Raw genomic sequence first — 23,978 nt, forward strand, 5'->3', positions numbered from 1 at the left:
CGACGAAGCGTCATTCACCAAAAGCGGTAACGTAAACCGGCATAATACGCACTATTCGACAACGGAAAATCCACGATTGCTGCGACAAGTGGAACATCTGCGACCTTGGCGGCTTAATGTATGGTGCGGCATTATGGGAGGAAGGATAACTGGCCCCCATTATATCGATGGCAATCTAAATGGTGCAATGTATGCTGATTTCCTACGTAATGTTTTACCGATGTTACTAGAAGATGTTTCACTACATGACAGAATGGCGATGTACTTCCAACATGATGGATGTCCGGCACATAGATCGCGTGCGGTTGAAGCGGTATTGAATAGCATATTTCACGACAGGTGGATTGGTCGTCGAAGCACCATACCACGGCCTGCACGTTCACCGGATCTGACGTCCCCGGATTTCTTTCTGTGGGGAAAGTTGAAGGACATTTGCTATCGTGATCCGCCGACAACGCCTGACAACATGTGTTATAACATTGTCAATGCATGTGCGAACATTACGGAAGGCGAACTACTCGCTGTTGAGAGGAATGTCGCTACACGTATTGTCAAATGCATTGAGGTTGACGGACATCATTTTGAGCATTTATTGCATTAATGTGGTATTTACAGGTAATCACGCTGTAACAGCATGCGTTCTCAGAAATGATAAGTTCACAAAGGTAGATGTATGACATTGGAACAACCGAAATGAAATGTTCAAACGTACCTACGTTCTGTATTTTAATTTCAAAAAACCTACCTATTACCAACTGTTGGTCTAAAATTGTGAACCATATGTTTGTGACTAATACAGCGCCATCTATCACAAAGCGAAAAAAGTGGTCCAACGAACTACACGAATATGTAATAAAAAATGGGGGTTCCTATCCTAAAAAACGCCATTGATATCCGTTTGACGTATGGCAGCGCCATCTAGCGAGCCAACCATAGCGCCAACTGGTTTCCGCCTTCAAGCTAGGCAAGTTTGTAGTTTTTTCGTTTGATGCTTATTTCGTGAGATATTTGGCCCGCTCACTATCAATGGACCACCCTGTACATATATTGGCACAAGGGGTGTCCTAAGGCAGCACGTCATTCCACGCGACTGAACCACGTTGACAAGGGTGGCGGTCTACGCCACACTTACAAGGGGAAGGCCTCAGACACGGCCAACCGATTCGGCTCAAATTTGACAGGTCGCTTGTATACAACCTAAAACGAAGGAATCTAAGATATTTTGGGTCAACACCCCCGCGTTTTTGAGAAAATCACCCATAAATGTAATGACGAGGAATCGACTCAAAATTGGCCGGATTGATAGATAATTGTAGATAGAGCATTTTTCACCATCAGGTGTGGGACCCGAAAACGTATACTTTTCCAGAAATCGAGGTAAGAAACTTTTACAACTCTCCCTTCTGTACCCACGTGGTAAACGATTTTCGCCGACAGCACCGATAGCCCAACGGCCAAGGTAACTGCCTGACAATCGGAGAACCCGGGTTCGAATCTCGAAGAAACTGTATTCATTCACAAAACGTATTTCATTCGGCGCTTTAACGACGGAAAAATCACTACATGTTTCCGCGAGGTTCGCGGCAGCCTGATGATGGAAAACAACTCTTTCCGATTGACTTCCACAAGGCTCGTGCTGGACACCTTCACTCTTCCAGGTTCACAACTACAATATGACGAAGAGGCAACTGGGACAACCTAACTCTCCCCGCGTGCATTCCGTCCCGTGCCTCGCTGTAAACAAGCGTCGCGCGGTTGGCTATCTGTGGTCCCTCGTGAGGAATTCGCAGCACTCTTACTCCGAGTTGTTTTCATGTGACAAGGCTTAAAAGTTTAATACCTTACTAACTCACGGCGTTTGGGAAATTAATTTGCCTACCTTATCATCATCATTCCTTACTGATTTACTTACCTTATTAAACCTCCTATCCCTATCAATTGAGATATGGAAAAATACAAACGAAAGGATTGACACCTGCTAGGTTTCTTCGAGATTCGAAGACGGGTTTTCAGATTCCCAGCCACATACCTCGTCCGTTGCGCTATCGGTGCTGTCGGCGAATAGCGTTTACCATGTGGGTACAGAAGAGGCAGTTGTAAAAGTTTCTTTCCTCGATTTCTGGAAAAGTTTGCGTTTGCGGACCCCATACCTGATGATGAAAAATGCTCTATTTAGAATTATCTATAGATCCCTCCAATTTTGACTCGATTGCTCGTCATAACCTTTAGGGGTGATTTTCTCAAAATTGCGGGGGTATTGACCCAAAATATTTTAGATTCCTTCGTTTTAGATCGTATACAAGAGACCTGCCAAATTTGAGCCGAATCGGTTGGCCGTGTCTGGGGCCTTCCCCTTGTTAGCCGTCCGGACACGGACCACCGAGCTGAACGTGTTGCTGAACGCTCAAGAACGATGGAACTCGTGCAGACGGCTTACAGTCACCAGTCCGCCACAACACGTAACAGTCTTGTGAGGCCGATTCGCAGAGGCAATGGCGGACGGGAGCGTAGCCGAGGCGAGGCGAGAATAAAGAGTCGTAAAAAGACTGCCCAGCAATTACCCGCGCCCGCAATTAGCCTCTCCTGCTCCACACTGTTCGTCCTTCCTCGCTCTCCCGGTAAGCTACGAAGCAGGCAGGAAGATCGCTGGCGCGAAGAGGATGGGACGAAAAGAGGAGCTAGCAGATTACGGCAGGTTCCACAACCCTTCTGACACGCCATGCCGGACGGGTTCAAGGAAAAACGCGCGGCGGCTCTCTCTCCCTCTCTCTCTCTCTCTCTCTCTCTCTCTCTCTCTGTGTGTCTGTGTCTGTGTGTGTGTGTGTGTGTAAGAGCGTGCGCGCACGTCGATTCCGTCTACAAGACATTAACGTGTTCTTCATCGAGAGCTTGTAACAGTTCTATGGTGTTGATACGAATAGTACAGTATACAGTCTTTGAGACAGTATCTTTTAACTAAAGGCGATAGAAATACAATTTTTATGGGTAATAATTTACAAGGCGGCTATAAACATAACAATACTTTGTATGAATGCAGAGTCTCAGGGTGATAACACTGAATAAAATCCAGAATGAGATTTTCACTCTGCAGCGGAGTGTGCGCTGATAGGAAACTTCCTGGCAGATTAAAACTGCGTGCCCGACTAAGACTCGAACTCGGGACCTTTGCTATTCGCGGGCAAGTGCTCTGAGCTACCCAAGCACGACTCACGCCCCGTCCTGACAGCTTTACTTCTGCCAGTATCTCGTCTCATGGCTGCGGTTAAGCCATGTCTCCGCAATATCCTTTCTTTCAGGAGTGCTAGTTCTGCAAGGTTCGCAGGAGAGCTTCTGTAAAGTTTGGAAGGTAGGAGACGAGGTACTGGCAGAAGTAAAGCCGTGAGACCGGGCGTGAGTCGTGCTTCGGTAGCTCAGTTGGTAGAGCACTTGCCCGCCAAAGGCAAAGGTCCCGAGTTCGAGTCTCGGTCGGGCACACAGTTTTAATCTGCCAGGAAGAAATCTGTGAGGCAATGTTCTCGTGATACTGGGATCTGCAGAATCAGTGATCATACAATTTCCCTGTCTCAGAACTTTAAGCCTTACATTGCAACACTTCTCCATACTCTTAAAGAGGATGATACTGATAGGCGAAGCAAATTTTGTGACTCGTTCATTGATAGATGTGAAGAAGAGCGACGTTTCGAAGATCGAATTCTTCGGTCGGATGAAGTGACGTTTAAACTTCATGGAACAGTTAACCACCATAATTGTGAGTACTGGGCCAGGGAGAAACCGAGCAAAGGCATGTTAATCTACCAGGAGTAACAGTCTGGTATGGTCTCTCTTCTAGAGGGTTAATCGGGCCGTACTTCTTTGACAACACTGTCAAGGGCGACTCGTACTTGGAAATGCTGGAAATGATAACTCCTGGTCTTAGCCTTGTGTTTGCAAATGAAGATTACCACTTACAACAGGATGGGACGGCACCTGACTTTCACCTGGATGTGAGGGCATTTCTCAATCGTACGTAGAAGTAAATATCCTCGGAGTAGTGATTTAAGCAAGTCTTCTGGTGCAGACTGTATACCAACTAGGTTCCTTTCGTAGTATGCTGATGCATTAGCTCCATACTTATCATATACAACTGTTCGCTCGACGAAAGATCCGTACCCAAAGACTGGAAAGTTGCACAGGTCACAGCAATATTCGAGAAAGGTAGTAGGAGTAATCGACTAAATTACAGGCCCATATCGTTAACGTCGATATGCAGCAGGATTCTACAAAATATATTGCGTTCGAACTTTATGAATTATCTCTAAGAAAACGGTCTATTGACACACAGTCAACATGGGTTTAGAACACACAGTTCCTGTGAAACAACTAGCTCTTTATTCACATAAAGTGCTGACTGCTATTGACAAGGGATTTCAGAACGATTCCGTATATCTGGATTTCCGGAAGGCTTTTGACACTGTACCACACAAGCGGCTCGTAGTGAAATTGCATGCTTATGGAATATCGTCTCAGTTATGTGGCTGGATCTGTGATTTCGTGTCAGAGATGTCACAGTCCGTAGTAACTGACGGGAAGGCATCGAGTAAAACAGAAGTGATTTCTGGCGTTCCCCAAGGTACTGTTACAGGCCCTTTGCTGTTCCTGATCTACATAAACGATTTGGGAGATAATCTGAGCAGCCGTCTCCGGTTGTTTTTGCAGATGACGCTGTCGTTTACCGACTAACAAACTGCAGAACGATTTAGAAGAAATAACGGAATGGTGCGAAAATTGGCAACTGATCTTAAATAACGAAACTGTGAGGTCATCCACATGAGTGCTAAAAGGAGCGCGTTAAACTTCGGTTACACGATAAATCAGTCTAATCTAAAGGCCGTAAATTCGACTAAATACCTAGGTATTACAATTACGAAGAACTCTTACCGCGCTCCACACGTGAATGCCTAATAACTGGTACAATGAGATGTGCCCTCTGCCATGCTCATCATAGTGGTTTGTAGAGAATGGAAAGTCAAGTAAATCATAAGTCGCGAGCAATGAACTCGATTGTTGTTGTTGTTGTCTTCAGTCCAGTGGTCTGATGCAGCTCTCCATGCTACTCTTATCCTGTGCAACCCTCTTCATCTTCTAGTAACTACTGCAACCTACATCCTTCTGAATTTGCTTAGTGTATTCATCTCATGGCGGCCTACGATTTTTATCCTCCATGCTGCCCTCCAATACTAAATTGGTGATCCCTCGATGTCTCAGAACATGTCCTACCAACCGATTCCTTCTTCTAGTCAAGTTGTGCCACAAATTTCTCTTCTCCCCGATTCTATTCAGTACCTCTTCATTAGTTACATGACCTACCCATCTAATCTTCAACTTTCTTCTGTAGCACCACATTTCGAAAGCTTCTAGTCTCTTCTTATCCAAACTACTTATCGTCCATGTTTCACTTCCATACATGGCTACATTCCATACAAATACTCTTCTTCAGAAACGCTTTCCTTGCCGTTGCCAATCTACACTTTATATCTTCCCTACTTCGACAGTTAGTTATTTTGCTCCCCAAATACCAAAAACCATCTACTACTTCAAGTCTCTCATTTCCTGATCTATTTCCCTCACCATCACCTGATTTAATTCGACTACGTTCCATTATCCTCGTTTTGCTTTTGTTGATGTTCATCTTACATACCCCTTACGAGACACTTTCCTTTACTGTTTACTCAATACACAGATTGAATAACACTGTGGATAGGCTGCAACCTTGTCTCTTTCCATTCCCAACCACTGTTTCCCATGCCCCTCAACTCTTGTAACTGCCATCTGGTTTCTGTACAAATTGTAAATAGCCTTTCGCTCCTTGTATTTGACCCCTGTCACCTTCAGAATTTGGAAGAGAGTATTCCAGTCAACACTGTCAAACACTTGCTCTAAGTCTACAAATGCTAGAAATGTAGGTCTGCCTTTCCTTTACCTGTCTTCTAAGCTAAGTCGTAGTAGAATCAATATTGCTTCACATGTTCCAACATTTCGACGGAATCCAAACTGATCTTCCACGATTATGAATGAATAAAGAGTGAATAGCAAAAACAAGAGCCACTTGTTATTAGGTAATATTGGTAGTGGAGAAAAGCAATATAGCTCGCAACACAGTGCAGTCCGTGAGACCTTGGAAGGCGTGCGCTACATAAGGTGGCTACCGTGTGCCGTCACCGAAGACAGGGACAGTCACGCTTCGTGTAAGGAGGAAGGCTCGTCACTGGACGGGCGCTCTCTGTGGGCGGGGCGGGGAACACCCCGCCTCTCTATCCGGGTCGCGCCGGCCACACGCCAGCGCTGCCAACCTAACGGACCCACGCGTGGGTTCAAAAGCCTTCGCTCGGCCGACCACCTGTAGCTCGCTACCTGTCCCCCTCCCCCTTCCACCGCCCGACCCCCCCCTCCCGCCCTCCTCTCTCTCTCTCTCTCTCTCTCTCTCTCTCTCTCTCTCTCTCTCTCTCACCTCTTCCGATACTCCATTATTTCCGCCAGCCATCAGCAGTGCTATCTACTCACTTCTTTTTCTACCTTGTTTCGAACTTTTTTCTCCTCTCAGTTGTTTGGTCAGCCTGCCGTGCGCTTCAAACCGCACACTTTACAACCGTTGTAGTGTCTCTTTTTGCTCATTTGCCGTTACCTTCATGGAAGATGTTTTTTTGGCAAAACGTAGTAATTAGGTTTCCCAACCCTTAAATAATAAAAGTGATTTTGAAGCAGAGCGATTTCGTCTTTTGTGACTTCAGTGATATCCTGAAATTCTGGAAAATTATTACTATTATTTTAATTTTATGCCGAGAATTTAGATGGAGGCGACGATTTTCACGGCGACGCTGCTCAACAATAGAGGTACGTGAACGTGTTCATCTTTTTTGCTTTCGTAGCCGCTACCGTCAGTTTCAATATATTTGCCGCGACATTCAGAACCTGCAGTCTTTCTTTTCATTTAATTTCGAAGTCCACGCATTTACGTCCTAAATGAATAAATGCATTTAACTGTAACTGCCGGCTGCTGTGGCCGAGCGGTTCTAGGTCTGGAACCGCGCGAGCGCTACGGTCGCAGGTTCGAATCCTGCCTCGGGCATGGATGTGTGTGATGTCCTTAGGTTAGTTAGGTTTAATTAGTTCTAAGTTCTAGCCATTTGAACCATTTGAATGTGTACTATACTGTGCGACAGAGCAGATAAAAAATGACAAAAACCATATTATGAACGTTTGTGAAGTTAATTGCAGGACATATCCTAACGTATCATTCTTTGAAAATAATAATTATTATTTTTGTATCTCCAGCAATATAGATTCGCTAGAGGAAGAATTCTTCTTCTGAGTCTCGGCGATGTCGATCCCGGGACTCCGCAACTGCGGCTATCGACGATTTAGTACTGATGGTTCTTCAGTATCTCAAAGAGAAACGGGAGGGGAGCGAAAATGGCAGCAGATCGTCAGTGAATTATTCATGACAGACACAATCGCATTATTTATTTTGCCGCCAACCAGTGTGCGATTTGCAGGGGGGTTATGGGGGGGGGGGATTTCACCCCTCTGCATCAGACCATCCCCTCCTCTGGTTTTAGTTTATGCATCCCAACCTGGAAAGTTTATTTCCCTCGCACTGAAGTAAAACTTTACATATAATTTAAATTTGTGGATGCGAACACTGAAAGTTTTTAATAAATCTTACTATTAATATGTTTCAGTTTTCTATCATCAGAATAAGTACAACTTTTCAGCAATGTGCCTCTACTTTTTGAATTCCCCTCGAATATCTGTACCCGTATGTAGATGATTTTGTAAATAAGCTTTACCTATATTGTACTTTTAAAGATATAACAAGGGATGGCTTTTCTGATAGTGCATACGCGTCAATAGTGAGTTTCGGCATTAACATTTATTTATAAATAGCTGTTTAACCATGCGTAACGTCACGGTCCAAGCTAGTATCATATATAATTCTACTAACCCCCTAAGACATCCCCCCCACTGGTAAAAGCACAAATCACACACTGCCGCCAACCGGTTTCAACCCGCGATGGGGTCATCTTCAGGGCGATTTACACCATTTGGTCACTAGCTGGAATAGTCACCCTGCCTGCGCACGGTTACCACGCACATAACCCTGGACCGGCAACACTTTCGCAATTATCGACGGCTATAGAGGACAGGATGGCGGCCCGACACAGTATCAGGAGGTATCAAATGGTTGAAATGGCTCTGAGCACTATGGGACTCAACATCTGAGGTCATCAGTCCCCTAGAACTTAGAACTACTTATACCTAACTAACCTAAGGACATCACACACATCCATGCCCGAGGCAGGATTCGAACCTGCGACCGTAGCGGTCGCGCGGTTCCAGACTGTAGCGCCTAGAACCGCTCGGCTACAACGGCCAGCTTAGGAGCCATCACATGCCTTATCACCTCTGTGTATTTTGCGCTTAGAAAGTAAGAAAATACGGAAAATCTCATGTGGCGGGCATGCGCTGTGGCGTAGGCTGTTTTTCTATCTGCGGTAGTTTCCAAACTTGACGGGTCACGACTGACCCATACCAAAGTGTAAAGCCGTCGGCACACGGACCGTGCTGTCGAACGTCAACGTTGAGCGTGCCACGTTGAACGTGCTGCTGAACGCTCAGGAACGATGCGACTCTTGCACGCTGTACGTGGGCGCCAACGTGGTAGACGCGATCGCAACGCGCTCCAGCGACAGTTGAGGGATGTTTCTAGTTCGTAAATCACACTGCTTACTCAACTGGCGCGCGTAAAATTCCCACGTTAGCTCTGTTAAAACAGACATTTCGTCCATCGTCCACGAAAAGGAAAGTACCATGTCCAATCAATAAGGACACAGGGTTGTAAAAGTTCCATTACAGACAGTGCGGTACAAATTTGGAATACTTCTCCGCAGAAAATAAACATTATTTCATCACTCCCACATTTTAGTAAAACGCCAAGGTCAGTCTTACTTGATCACTGTTCCTACGCACTAGCAGACTCTTTGCAACATGTGAATTACGAAGCGTAAAAGAAAAAGGAGCAAAATATCTTTGTACCAGTAGCGCAAGCTGTCCTGTAGATTAAGCCAGTGGCCGTGCGGTTCTAGGCGCTACAGTCTGGAGCCGAGCGACCGCTACGGTCGCAGGTTCGAATCCTGCTTCGGGCGTGGATGTGTGTGATGTCCTTAGGTTAGTTAGGTTTAAGTAGTTCTAAGTTCTAGGCGACTGATGACCTCAGTAGTTAGTCCCATAGTGCTCAGAGCCATTTGAACCATTAAAGCCAATCGAACAAAGTCAAAAAAAGGTGAACTTATATTTACATAACATCAAATATTATAGAATATACCCAATATTACACTAATAATGGAGTATCAGAACCTAATAAATACGCAAATGTTAGTGAAAAAAATTTGGTAGTCTTAAGACGCGAACCGCCGCCCCAACAAAGACTCTTTACTAGACAGACACGCTACTCATTACGCTAAACCAACAATAGCCTCCTCGGGCTTATACTGTGTTACCCTTTACTAAAAAGGTTAATCGTAGATAATTATCTTACTAATTGAAATCTAATAACAAATTGTACCAAGAACAATACGTTTTGGGTGGATCTTCAATGTGTCGCTGCCTTCAAATAGCCTACTGTCATAATACACAAGTTACAATAATACTTTTCCCACGAATACGATGTTTCTCATTATTTTATTGGAACGAATCACACAGTTAACAACGGGTTTTGCAGTGATTGTCAATTTGCTGCTGCTCGCAACGGCATATATACAAACAGGCTTGAAATGAATGCCAATATGGCGCCTCACAATTCTGTACTGAAGGGAGACTGCGTGCTTGTGACGTAGGTGGCGTTGTGCCACCTCATTGGTCAACGCTCAGACGCACGCTCAGAATATCTGACATGCCCTTCGACCATAAATATAATAGACTGGCCCTGACGTCATTTTCGTGGCTCCAACATCTCTGGGCTAAAGTCACGTGAATGTTGGCAAAACATGGTTGTTTCGTGTTGCGCTTATGGCTGTACTCAGCGTTTTGTCGGGGAAATGGCATTACATTTCACGTGTAAGTGTGTCTAAGATGGTGCAGATGCGGTTATTGAAATCTGCTGAAGTGACTTTTATATGTTTTTTACACTTGAAATAGAGTATCACGTAAATTAAAGTGTTGAAAGTGATGCCTGTAAAGTCAGACTTATATTACATTTTGGAAAGTATCTGTGATAATTCGGTTACAGAAGTAAGTATAATCGTTTCTCGTTGCTACTCATAGGTTCCGTAAGGATGAAAACCGAAGGCAGCTTTGGATACAGGCCCTGAAACGGAAAAACTAAGCCGTTTGCACATACGCGCCTTTGCTCGAAGCACTTCGCGGAGAAGTGTTTTGATAGGTTAGTTATTATTTACAATGTATATCTATAATTTGTATTTACAGTGTGTCATTTTTAAACCTAGGCTCCAAAATTATTTTCTGAAACTGCAAAGTCTCACCTCTCATCTAAAATATTTTTTTAAACTGATAGTTTAAACTTTTGTAAAAATAGTGGGAACTGAACCTTTGAAGTGCACCTAAAATTGATTAAAATGGATCTGCTCCTAAAGTAAATAATTTTGACACCTATAGTTGACATAATTCCCATAGCCCATTTTCTTTTATAAGTGACTAAAGCTGGAAACGTGGCGAATACAATGTTTAAAGTTTTGACACGAGCCCACTCTTACTGTTTAAAAGAATGTTAACGACTTTTTACTATAATTGATAGTTTATAGTAATTTCGTCCCGCTGCCGACCAGAGTGGCGTTCGATGTATTTGTTAAATTTTATAAATGGTACTTTGAACAAATCCAGGTCAAATGCAGTTCTGGCAAAATTTTTCACAAATAAAAAAGTAGTTTTTGTTGGAAGCGTTTGGCAGTCAATTGAGAAATGTGGAGAAAACCCGATACAAACATAGGATGGCAGACCGCTGATTTGAAATCCCGCCACGTTTTGCCAACAGTCACGTGGTTTATGTTGGAGCCACACTAGCCCCATAGCTTCTGCACAGCAAGGCCAGTCTACTAGTATCTATGGTCGAAGGACATGCCCGATATTGCTCTGCACGTTCGAAAAGACCACCGAAGGTGCTGTTCCACGCCATGACGTCAGAAACTCGGCACGCTCAACGTGCGGACGCACGGTCCGTGTGCCGACGGCTTTAGGTCTGCGTGACTAAGGTTCGTCGTGAACAGTTACGGTTTACGGCCTTTATTTTCGGAAACCAGTGACGGCCAAAACAGCACAGAGCGGTCAGCAAGGTCAGGAGGTGACCACCAGACGGGCCTAGGCCAGCGGCAGAAGAGACGCACGGGGTCAGTGCGTGAGTCAGCGGCATTTCCCGGCGGTGCGTGACCGCTACGGACTGCCGCTGCGTGCACGCGTGCCGAGGCCGGCACGCACCCGACCACGCAGTCACGACCGCTTTCCCGTACGCGCGCAATACGGCAATAGGTTTCACTCTGGCGTGATAGATAAACGAAACGACGATACGTTTCGCGAGAAGGGATTTTCTCGTTTAGGACTGGCAGCGGCATCTGCCTAGCTGGACACTATCTAATCTCTGTGTCGCCGGTATCAGCACCGAAACAAGGCACGGCCAAACATTCCACGGCGCTGTCGCGGAATCTGGCGGAGAACCCGAATAGATTCTGGTCATACATAAAGCACACCAGTGGCAAGAGGCAACCAATAGCCTCACTGCGCGGCAACAACGGTGAAGTCACTTACGACAGTGCCACTATAGCAGAGTTATTAAACACGGTTTTAGCCGGCCGCAGTGACCGACCGGTTCTAACCGCTTCAGTCCGGAATCGCGTGATCGCTACGGTCGCAGATTCGAATCATGCCTCGGGCATGGATGTGTGTGATGTCCTTAGGTTAGTTAGGTTTAAGTAGTTCTAAGTCTAGGGGACTGATCACCTCAGATTTTAAGTGCCATAGTGCTAGAGCTATTTGAACCTTTTCTTTCGTTTTTTGAACACTGTTTTCCGAAACCCCTCCACCAAATAAAACGAAGTAAATATTCCGGAATTGCAATCAAGAACAACTGCCAAGATGAGAAACATAGCAAAGGAGCTTAACTCAATAAAAGCAAGGCCTCCGGTCCAGATTGTATACCAGTCAAGTTCCTCTCAGAGCATGCTGATAAAATAGCTCCATATTTAGCAATTATACACAACCGCTCGCTCACAGACTGATCCGTACCTAAAGACTGGAAAATTGCTCCAGTCACACCAATACCCAAAAACGGAAGTAGGAGTGATTACAAGCCCGTATCACTAACGTCGATTTGCAGTAGGGTTTTAGAACATATACCGTATTCGAACATTGTGAAGCACCTCGAAGAAAACGATTTATTGACACACAGTCAGCACGGTTTCAGAAAATATCGTTCTTGTGAAACACAACTAGCTCTTTATACTCATGAAGTAATAAGTGCTATCGACAGGGAATGTCAAATTGATTCCATATTTTTGGATTTCCGGAAGGCTTTGGACACCGTTCCTCACAAACGTCTTCTAACCAAACTGCGTGCCTACGGAATATCGCCTCAGTTGTGTGACTGCATTAGTGATTTCCTGTCAGAAAGGTCACAGTTCGTAGTAACAGACGGAAAATCGTCGAGTAAAACAGAAGTAACATCCGGCGTTATCTAAGGAAGTGTTATAGGCCCTCTATTGTTCCTGATCAATATTAATGACACAGGAGAAATCTGAGTAGCCGCCTTAGATTGTTTGCAGATTATGCTGTCATTTGCCGTCTTGTAAAGTCATCAGATGACCAAAACTACTTGCAAAATGATTTAGATAAGATATCTACATGATGCAAAAACTGGCAATTGACCCTGAATATAGAGAAGTGCGAAGCTATTTACATGAGTAAAAAAACCAGCTAAATTTCGATTGCGCGATAAGACACACAAATCTGAAAGCAGTAAATTCAACTGAATACTTAGGGATTACAATTACAAATAACCTACATTGGAACGATCACATAGATAATAATGTGGGTAGAGCGAACCAAAGACTGCGATTCATTGGCAGAACACTTAGAAGGTGCAACAGGTCCACCAAAGAGACTGCTTACACCACGCTTGTCCGCCCTATTCTGGAGTACTGCTGTGCGGTGTGGGATCCGCATCAGGAGAGACTGACGGATGACATCGAAAAAGTTCAAAGACGGGCGAAATAGGGGAGATAGTGTCACAGACATGATACGTGAATTGGAGTGGCAATCATTAAAACAAAGGCGTTTTTCGTAGCGACGCGATCTTCTCATGAAATTCCAATCACCAGTTTTCTCCTCCGATTGCGAAAACATTCTGTTGGCACCCACGTACATGGGGAGAAATGATCATCACGATAAAATAAGAGAAATCAGGGCTAGCACGGAAAAATGTAAGTGCTCGTTTTTCCCACGTGCAGTTCGTGAGTGTAACGGTAGAGAGACAGCTTGAAGGTGGTTCACTGAACCCTCTGCCAGGCACTTTATTGTGAACAGTAGAGTAATCATGTAGATGTAGATAGCGCGATGGGGCGACGCGTGTCTTCTCCGAAGGCGATCACGTTGTGCATGGAACCGTCTCGCAGCGTTCATCATCGTCGTCGTCAACGTCATCGTCTTCGTCGAACGCTACTCGGAAACAGCGTGGCGCAGGGTACCTTCGATTCTTAGCAGCGCCACTGCCGTAGCCAGGCCATTGCGTTGCTGCCTGATGGCGTCCAGGTGCAGGGCTTCTATTCGCATGCAAAGTCCAGTCGCCTTCAGCAGATCAGGGAGACCCCCGCTACGATGAGCAGGGAGGCATAGCGTCAAGCTAAATCGCTGCAGAAGACTAAATTCGGAAATTGAGTCTTCATGCCTCCATACAGCGGGTGCTTATAATGAAAGTTTCGCTATTTAACACGTTGTAGCACGGAAACCAATCACCGTACGACTACCAAACTTGGTAGCATTAATGCCCAGAGTATGGGGTGCATGCTTTCCATGCGTCACAGCGCCACCGTCCAGTTCCACCTACGGCCACCAGGTGCCGTGATCAGTCATCGTCATTCATAGCCTCACACACCTGACCAGTCGCAGTGCACTTGTTGACGTGTCAACAGGAGCTTGGATAGAAGGAGCAGGAAGCCCACAGAGTTGGCTACAAGATCTTGTGCATTGCTTTTGGCCTCACCGGTAACCAGACCTCACACCGTGCGATTTTCTTTTTCTGCAGGGAGGGGGGGGGGGGGAGAGTTGCATGAGAAATGAAATTGTAAGTGATCAACTGTCATATGAAAGCCTTTCACACTATTTTCATAACACACAGCTGATGCAAATCTATCTGCATCCTATACGCGCTGTGATATCACACATAGTCAACCACAATGAAGAAAACCAGCAGAAGACATCACTGATTTCGATTTCTAGCCGTCCACTGCCCCCCTCCTTCCCCCCAAACGCCACACCAGCAGCTACAGTAAAAACAATGGACAAAGTGTTCTAGATTAATCTACTTTAAGACTGTTTATTTATAAGTAACATTTCTCTATGTATGTATGCATGTATAAACGCCTGAAGATGACCAAAACATGTTCGAAACGCGTTGCATTGTGTTAGATTAAGCATAAAATAAAAAGTTACTGGTTACAGAAATTTGAAATAAATAATTATCCCACACAGTCACGGTTCACAAACATAGCCATTATGGCTGAAAATAATCATGATGCTCTTGTTGATTCTCTGATTCAAGTCAATCACAACTGACAGCTGACGTCATTGTGTGTTAATCATCACAAATTTTAAGATTATCACGGAACATCTGACCACTCCGCTCTTCCCTGTCAAGGTGTGTTGTGGTCTTCAGTCCAGAGACTGGTTTGATGCAGCTCTCCATGCTACTCTATCCTGTGCAAGCTTCATCTCCCAGTACCTACTGCAACCTACATCCTTCTGAATATGTTTAGTGTATTCATGTCTTGGTCTCCCTCTACTATTTTTACCCCCCCCCGTCTCCCTCCAGTGCCAAATTGGTGATCCCTTTATGCCTCAAAATGTGTCCTACCAACTGAGCCTTTCTTCTAGTCACCTTGTACCACAAATTTCTCTTCTCCCCAATTCTGTTCAGTACCTCCTCATTAGTTAGGTGATCTGCGCATCTAATCTTCAGAATTCTTGTGTGCTATGTCGAGATGTTGTTGTTGTGGTCTTCAGTCCTGAGACTGGTTTGATGCAGCTCTCCATGCTACTCTATCCTGTGCAAGCTGCTTCATCTGCGGAGTTTTCGATGTAATATCAAATCGCTGGCGCGCAAAAAATGGCCATCCTTATTTCAAAAATCTTTCCACTTTTGCGACAGTAATGTGTTATTTACTTGCAAGGAACCTGTATGAAATTGAGGAAGTAATGTAAATGACAGTCCAATATCGTTAACATCGGTTCGCTGCATAATCCTTTAACATATTCTCACTTTGAATACAATAAATTTCCGTGGCAGGGATAAGCTTCTGTCCGCAAATTAGCATGTCGAGATACTGAGAATTATTTCAGCCAAGCATACCCCTCACCGACCGTCGTCGAAGATTGATTCTGTTTTTAATTGATGTGCTTCGCAACCCGTGAGTAGCGAGTAGTTCATCCGTACCATGTTTAGTACTGCGGAGTGCACGTTTACATTATTGGACAGAGACGTTTATACCTGTGAGTCACGGCCGCCGGGTGGAGTTGTAAAGAGCTGTGGCCAGGGACTCGCCCTACGTGATGGCGCGTGCTCTTGAGGATGTGCTGCTGTTGCCGAAACGCGCACCCGGTGATTAGCGGTCTGTTCCCAGGGCCACGGAGCGGCGGCCGGTAAACACGGCACACGGCTCGCTTCATTACGACGCCCTCCGCTTCCCGGAGACGCGTCTCGTCACATCGTCGCATTCACTGCAGGGGGCGTGTTTAAAAAAAAGTAATACCGCCTTTCTTGCTGTTTGTCCTTGTCAGACGAAATCTGACACCGTGCTTTCTACCGATGCCACAATTTTCTTCAGCTTCGGTACACCTGTATCGGCTTTACGACATATTGCCTGATTGAAATCTATACTGGCAATATAGCAGGGGAAATTACCGGAGTTTTCGATGTAATATCGAATCTTCGGTGCGCAGAAATTGGCGATTCTTATTTCAGATATCTTTCAACTTTTGCGACAGCAATGTGCCATATACTTGCAAGGAAATGTATCTATCTGAGGAAGTAATGAAAATCACAGACCGATATCGTTGTCACCGATTCGCTGCATAATCCTTGATCATATTCTCACACTGAATACAATAAATTTCCGTGACAGGGATAAGTTTCTGTCTGCAAATGAGCACCGCTCGTTCGAAACTCAGCTTCCACTTTTCTCACACAATATGCTCCGAACTACGGTTGAACGGCAACAAGCAAATACCATAGCATCTGACACAGTGCCCCATTGCAGGCTGCAAACGAAAGTAGGAGCATACGAAATGGGTTCCCAAGTATGCGAGTGGCTCCAAGACTAGTTCAGTAACTGTACCCAGTACGTTGTCCTCGACTGCGAGAGCTCGTCAGAGACAAGGATTGCCCCAGGGAAATGTGGTACGACCGCTGTTGTTAGTATTGGTTAAAAACAGTCTTGGTTGCAATTTTAGTTTTTTTATTTTTCAACGACGCGTTTCGCCTTATTTAGGCATCTTCAGGTTACCTTCATTTGGTATGTCTTAGAAGAATCCTTTAGTCAGTGTAGCCAAAGGGCATCGTCTAATATATCAGGCCAAAATTTCCTTCGCTAAACTCAGTAAAAAATGGTTCAAATGGCTCTGAGCACTATGGGACTTAACATCTATGGTCATCAGTCCCCTAGAGCTTAGAACTACTTAAACCTAACTAACCTAAGACATCACACAACACCCAGTCATCACGAGGCAGAGAAAATCCCACACCCCGCCGGGAATCGAACCCGGGAACCCGGGCGCGGGAAGCGAGAACGCTACCGCACGCCCAAACTCAGTAAAAACTTTTCAGGGACGTTTTACTGAGTTTAACGAAGGCGAAAATTACTTCTCTCTACAAATAATTTTGACTTTTTCGGTGTTGAAATGACTTTGATTACAATGCTTTGATTTATTTACATCCTTATTTACGTGTAGTGGAGGTTTCTCCCCTGTAAAACGTAAATGCCTTTATGCTTTCAGATATTTCGTCTATCTTAGAAGACAACACTACTAGGAAAAAATATCAGCACCTTGTGTAACTCTTTAATGCGTCACGAAAAAAAGACACACAAGAAAAACTAACTTCTAGCATACGCCGCCGCCAAAATCCCTTGTTTCTACGCATGAGCAGTGTTTTCACACACACACACACACACACACACACACACACACACACACACACGCGCGCGCGCGCGCGCGCTCGCTCGCTATGTAATTCGCTGCCGATTTACACGCTAAAGGAGCACGCATTTTTAGTCGATTTTGACCAGTAAGATAGGAAAATACCGGGACGAGGGTCAGATGGAACATGGGGTATGACGCCACAACACATGCTAGAGAGAGAGAGACAGAGTGAGACAGAGAGAGAGAGAGAGAGAGAGAGAGAGAGAGACAGAGACAGAGAGAGAGAGAGTGAGACAGAGACAGAGAGAGAGAGAGTGAGACAGAGAGAGAGAGAGAGAGAGAGAGAGAGAGAGTGAGAGAAAGAGAGAGACACAGAGAGAGTGAGAGAAAGAGAGAGACACAGAGAGAGTGAGAGAAAGAGAGAGACACAGAGAGAGTGAGAGAGAGAGACACAGAGAGAGTGAGAGAGAGAGACACAGAGAGAGTGAGAGAGAGAGACACAGAGAGAGTGAGAGAGAGAGAGAGAGACAGAGAGAGAGAGAGAGAGAGAGAGAGAGAGAGAGAGTGAGAGAGTGAGAGAGAGACAGAGAGAGTGAGAGAGAGACAGAGAGAGTGAGAGAGAGACAGAGAGAGTGAGAGAGAGACAGAGTGAGAGAGACACAGAGAGAGTGAGAGAGAGAGAGAGAGAGAGACAGAGTGAGAGAGAGAGTGAGAGTGAGAGTGAGAGAGAGAGAGAGAGAGAGAGTGAGAGACAGAGAGAGAGACAGAGAGAGAGAGAGAGAGAGTGAGACAGAGACAGAGAGAGAGAGAGTGAGACAGAGAGAGAGAGAGAGAGAGAGAGAGAGAGAGTGAGAGAAAGAGAGAGACACAGAGAGAGTGAGAGAAAGAGAGAGACACAGAGAGAGTGAGAGAAAGAGAGAGACACAGAGAGAGTGAGAGAAAGAGAGAGACACAGAGAGAGTGAGAGAGAGAGACACAGAGAGAGTGAGAGAGAGAGACACAGAGAGAGTGAGAGAGAGAGACACAGAGAGAGTGAGAGAGAGAGAGAGAGACAGAGAGAGAGAGAGAGAGAGAGAGAGAGAGAGAGAGAGAGTGAGAGAGAGACAGAGAGAGTGAGAGAGAGACAGAGAGAGTGAGAGAGAGAGTGAGAGAGAGACAGAGAGAGTGAGAGAGAGACAGAGTGAGAGAGACACAGAGAGAGTGAGAGAGTGAGAGAGAGAGAGAGAGAGAGACAGAGTGAGAGAGAGAGTGAGAGTGAGAGTGAGAGAGAGAGAGAGAGAGAGAGTGAGAGACAGAGAGAGAGAGACAGAGAGAGAGAGAGAGAGAGAGAGAGAGAGAGAGAGAGAGAGAGAGAGAGAGACGTGTTTCTGGGGACCGCAGTGCCTGGAGAAGTCCGGAGCAGTGGGTGTCTAATGACTGATTATGACGACCAGTTGGGATTAACAGAATCCGCCAGGTTCGCGATGAAACCCCCAGACTACTGGCTTCGAGAGAGAGAGAGAGAGAGAGAGAGAGAGAGAGAGAGAGAGAGTTGACTGCCTTATACGCTTGCAGGTAACCCATCTTTCCTCCTGGGCTAATGGCAGTCGCGTGTAATCTCTGCCCTGCTCTGTCCCGCTGCTAAACACCTCTCTGCATCTTCTCTGCCACGTCCAGACGATTCACTGCTTTCACCTCGGAAACTGAACGGTAGTTTTCGTCGGCAATTTCGTGGGATGCGTCTGTTCACACATGCAGTTCCGTGGCCCCATTTTAAGACTTCCTAAAGTAATCTTTTCATCGGGAAGGCGTGCCCGTCCCCGGAACGAATCCGCCCGGCGGATTAGAGTCGAGGTCCGGTGAATCGGCCAGTCTGTGGATGGTTTTTAGGCAGTTTTCCATCTGCCTCGGAGAATGCGGGCTGGTTACCCTTATTCCGCCTCAGTTACACTACGTCGGCGCAAACACTTTCTCCACGTACGCGTACACCATAATTACTCTACCGGGTAAACATAGGGGTTACACTCGTCCCGGCGGGGTCCACTGGGTGCCGAACCGCAAAATAACCCTGTATTCGGTGTGGGGCGCCGGTGGGGTGAGTGGACTGCTGTAGGCTGCTGTGGGGTTGTGAACCACTGAGGGCTACGGCGGGGACGAAGCGTCTCCGTCGTTTCTAGGTCCCTAGTTCAATACAATAGAATACGATAAAATCTCCTTATCAGCTGTTTATAAACGCCTCTGACACACTGTACTCACTCGTCCCGGTTTCGCTGCTACATATCGTATCACTTCGTGAAGCCTGCAATAATACTGTTAAGTACCCTCCGCCATGCACTCTGCTGCGCGAACCACTTAACTTGTTCCCCGTCTGATCCGTGAAAAGCACCAAAGCGCGGTTTCAGCAATTGTGTCTGAAGTGAACTGTACGATCAGTTAAATTTCTTACGTCACTGGTCAGTCGGTGACACATGCGTAGTTGGTAGTGTTTATTCACTTTTCCTAGTATTACAAATGGTTCAAATGGCTCTGAGCACCGTGGGACTTAACATCTGAGGTCGTCAGTCCCCTAGACTACGTACTTAAACTTAACTAACCCAAGGACATCACACAAATCCATGCCCGAGGCAGGATTCGAACCTGCGACCGTAGCAGCAGCGCAGTTCCAGACTGTAGCGCCTAGAACCGCTCGGCGACAACGGCCGGCGGAGGTGTCGCAAGTCAGTCGGAATGCACAATGGACATGAATGGATGCAGGTTATCAGAGACGATGCTTACGTACATATCACCTGTCACCTGTCACAGTCATATGTAGACGTAGCAGGGGTCCCATATCACTCAAACTGCACACATACACTCTAACAGCTTGAACAGTACCCTGATGACATGCAGGGTCCGTGGATTAATGAGGCTGTCTCCAACCGCTAGATAAAATTTGAAACGAGACTCGTCCGACCAGGCAACATGTTTCCATTCATCAACAGTCCAGTGTCGGTGTTGACGGGCCCAGGCGAGGCGTAAAGCTTTGCTTTGTGCAGCCATCGAGGATACAAGAGTGGGCCTTCCGTTCCGAAAGATAATAGCGGTGTTCCGTTGAATGGTTCACACGCTGACACTTCTTGATGACCCAGAATTCAGATGTGCAGCAATTTGCGGAAGGGCTGCACTTCCGTCTGGCTGAACGATTCTCTTCAGTCGCCGTCGGTCACGTTCTTGCACTTTGTCGAGTCGCAGCGATGTTTGATATGTGATGTTTTACCAGAGCCCTGATATTCAAGGTACACTAGTGAAATGGTGGTACGGGAAAACCCCACTTGACCGTTACCTCATACATGCTGTGTACCATCACTCGTGCGCCGACTATAACACCACGTTCAAACTCACTTAAATCTTGATGACCTGCCGCTGTAGCAGCCGTAACCTATCTAACAACTGTGCCAGACACTTTTTTTTTTTTTTTTTTTTTTTATTATACAGGCGTTGCCGACCGCAGCGCCGTATTCCGCCTGTATTTCAAAACGCATACCTATACCAGTTTCTTACGCGCTTCAGTGCATTTGTATTAATGCCCGAGGACGCCATATTCCTGATTGAGAGTCCGACATAAGACATTTATGCTGGATGTTTGACCCGTGCCAAGCATGAACATTTATGTCTGTCACCCTGCTTTCCCGTGTGCTGAAATCCGTACCATTTATCGTTACCAACGCACCACGCCACCTCTGTTACGTACATACTGCGTTTCATGTCGTCCGTGAGCGTCTGTTATTATTGCTATCGAACTATGTGTGTTCCTTAGCAACTGTCAAACATTGTATAATAAACACTGAAAATCAAATCTCTGTTGCGCCTGAAGGCTTCATCTACATCTACATGGATACTCTGCAAATCACATTTTAGTGTCTGGCACAGGGTTCATCGAACCACCTTCACAATTCTCTATTATTCCAGTCTCGTATATCGCGCGGAAAGAACGAGCACCTATATCTTTCCATACGAACTCTGATTTCCCTTATTTTATCGTGGTGATCGTTCCGCCCTATGTAGGTCGGAGTCGTCAAAATATTTTCGCATTCGGAGAAGTAAGTTGGTGATTGGAATTTAGTGAGAAGGATCAGTCACAACGGAAAAGCCTTTGTTTTAACGATTTCCAGCCCAAATCCTGTATCATTTCTGTGAGACTCTCTCCCATATTTCACGATAATACAAAACGTGCTGCCCTTCTTTGAACTCCGTCAGTCCTATCTGGTAAGGATCCCACACCGCGCAGCAGTATTCTAAAAGAGGACGGACAACCGTAGTGTAGGCAGTCTCCTTAGTAGGTCTGTTACATTTTCTAAGTGTCCTGCCAATAAAACGCAGCCTTTGGTTAGCCTTCCCCCCCCCCCCCCCCCAACAACATTTTCTGTGTGTTCCTTCCAATTTAAGTTGTTCGTAATTGTAATACCTACGCATTTAATTGAATTAACGGCTTTTAGATTAGACTGACTTATCATGTAACCGAAGTGTAACGCGTTTCTTTTAGCACTCATGTGGATGACCTCGCACTTTTCGTTATTTAGGGTCAAACTGCCACTTTTCGCACCATTCCGATATTTCTTCTAAATCGTTTTGCAGTTTGTTTTGATCGTCTGACGACTTCATTAGTCGAAAAACGACAGCGTCATCTGCAAACAACCGAAGACGGCTGCTCAGATTGTCTCCCAAATCGTTTATATAGATAACGAACAGCAAAGGGCCTATAACACCACCTTGGGGAACGTCTGAAATCACTTCTGTTTTACTCGGTGACTTTCCGTCAATTACCGCGAAATGTAACCTCTCAGACAGGAAATCAAATGGTTCAAATGGCTCTCAGCACTAGGGGACTTAACATCTGAGATCATCAGTCCCCTAGAACTTAGAACTACTTAAACCTAACTAACCTAACGACATTACACACATCCACGCCCGAGGCAGGATTCGAACCTGCGACCGTAGCAGTCTCGCGGTCCCGGACTGAAGCGCCTAGAATCGCACGGCCACCGCGGCCGGCTGACAGGAAATCACAAATCCAGTCACATAACTGAGACGATATTCCATAACCACGCAATTTCACTACGAGCCGCTTGTGTGGTACAGTGTCAAAATTCTTGTGGAAATCCAGAAATACGGAATTGATCTGGAATCCTTTGTCAATAGCACTCAACACTTCATGCGAATAAAGAGCTAGTTGTGTTTCACAGGAAAAATGTTTTCTAAATCTATGTTGAGTGTGTGTCAATAGACCGTTTCCTTCGAAGTAATTCATAACGTTCAGACAGCCTGCAATTGGCTCAACGAACCGGCTTAGCCGTCTAGTGATGTGAAACACAGAACTCGGTAACAATGATTAAAGCTAGCTAATTAAACCACTGTCGGTTCCGGGCATACACTGGCAGCCTGCAGGGTGGAGAGATATAGACAGCAATTGTATCTGGAAAGTGTAAAGAAGTAGTTCGTAAGCAAGACACACTTACCTCTGCCGGCTAGCTGAGACGGAGATGGCACAGTCTTGACTCAGTGAGGTTGCGTACTGAGGTTGTAGGAGCATCACACGTGTGTGCCAAGATGCGGCGCTTAGTCACAGCTGTGTGTGTCTGTGGAAGGGGGGGGGGGGAGGGGACTTGTGGTAATCTCGCAGTACCCGCATTCCTGAACAGCAGATAAACCTGCTCTCGTTACGTCTTTTTTCCTCCTTTAACGTGTGGGACGATCACTTGAGAATGACTGACACACTCAGGTATTGCAAGTGATTGCTGGGGATACGTGACCGCGCACGAACGTAACAAAGACTCCTGTACATTCCACTGACTCGCTGTATTCCTGCCGTCACATACAGGGTTATTCGTAAATACCTCCAGGGCAGTAGATGGCTGTGCAGGCACAACAAAGCACACAGGGAAACCAGGTACGTTAGACGATATATTCACGTTTCGGTTTGTACTTGCTCCTCTTCGACAATTCATGTTATACACTTCTAGAGGTTTTAGGGGAGACTTTGTACATCAAGTTTTACATAGCAACTCTTATCGGGAAACGTCGCCGAACAACTCCACAGAGCGTCAAAGTTGTACGCTTAAAATGGTTCAAATGGCTCTAAGCACTATGGGACATCCGAGGTCATCAGTCCCCTAGAATTAGAGAACTACTTAAACCTAACTAACCTAAGGACATCACACACATCCATGCCCGAGGCAGGATTCGAACCTCCGACCGTAACAGCAGCGCGGTTCCGGGCTGAAACGCCTAGAACCGCTCGGCCACAGCGGCCAGCGTAAAGTTACAGGCGTCGGCGCCTGTAAATACACTGAAGCGCCAAGGAAACTGGTATAGGTATGCGTATTAAAAAAGAGAGAGATGTAAACAGGCAGAATACGGCGCTGCGGTCGGCAAAGCCTGCGTAAGACAACAAGTGTCTGGCACAGTTGTTAGATCGGTTACTGCTGCTACAATAGCAGGTTATCAAGATTTAATCGAGTCTGAACGTAGTGTTACAGTCGGCGCACGAGCGATGGGACACCGCATGTCTGAGGTAGCGATGAAGTTAGCATTTTCCTATACGACCATTTCACGAGTGTAACGTGACT

General features: G+C 45.8%; 1 protein-coding gene and 1 non-coding gene across 2 annotated transcripts in view; one reads left to right on the plus strand and one right to left on the minus strand.

The window, feature by feature from the left end:
- The window catches only part of LOC126108286 (uncharacterized), a 365,566-nt gene that overhangs the window by 221,303 nt on the left and 120,285 nt on the right, over positions 1 to 23,978 (minus strand). The window lies entirely within an intron of this gene.
- On the plus strand, positions 3,399 to 3,473 carry Trnaw-cca (transfer RNA tryptophan (anticodon CCA)). Its single transcript has one exon. It is a non-coding gene; the product is annotated as a tRNA-Trp (tRNA).

This window comes from Schistocerca cancellata, chromosome 11 (genome assembly GCF_023864275.1).
Source record: "Schistocerca cancellata isolate TAMUIC-IGC-003103 chromosome 11, iqSchCanc2.1, whole genome shotgun sequence".
Taxonomy (NCBI): Eukaryota; Metazoa; Arthropoda; class Insecta; order Orthoptera; family Acrididae; genus Schistocerca; species Schistocerca cancellata.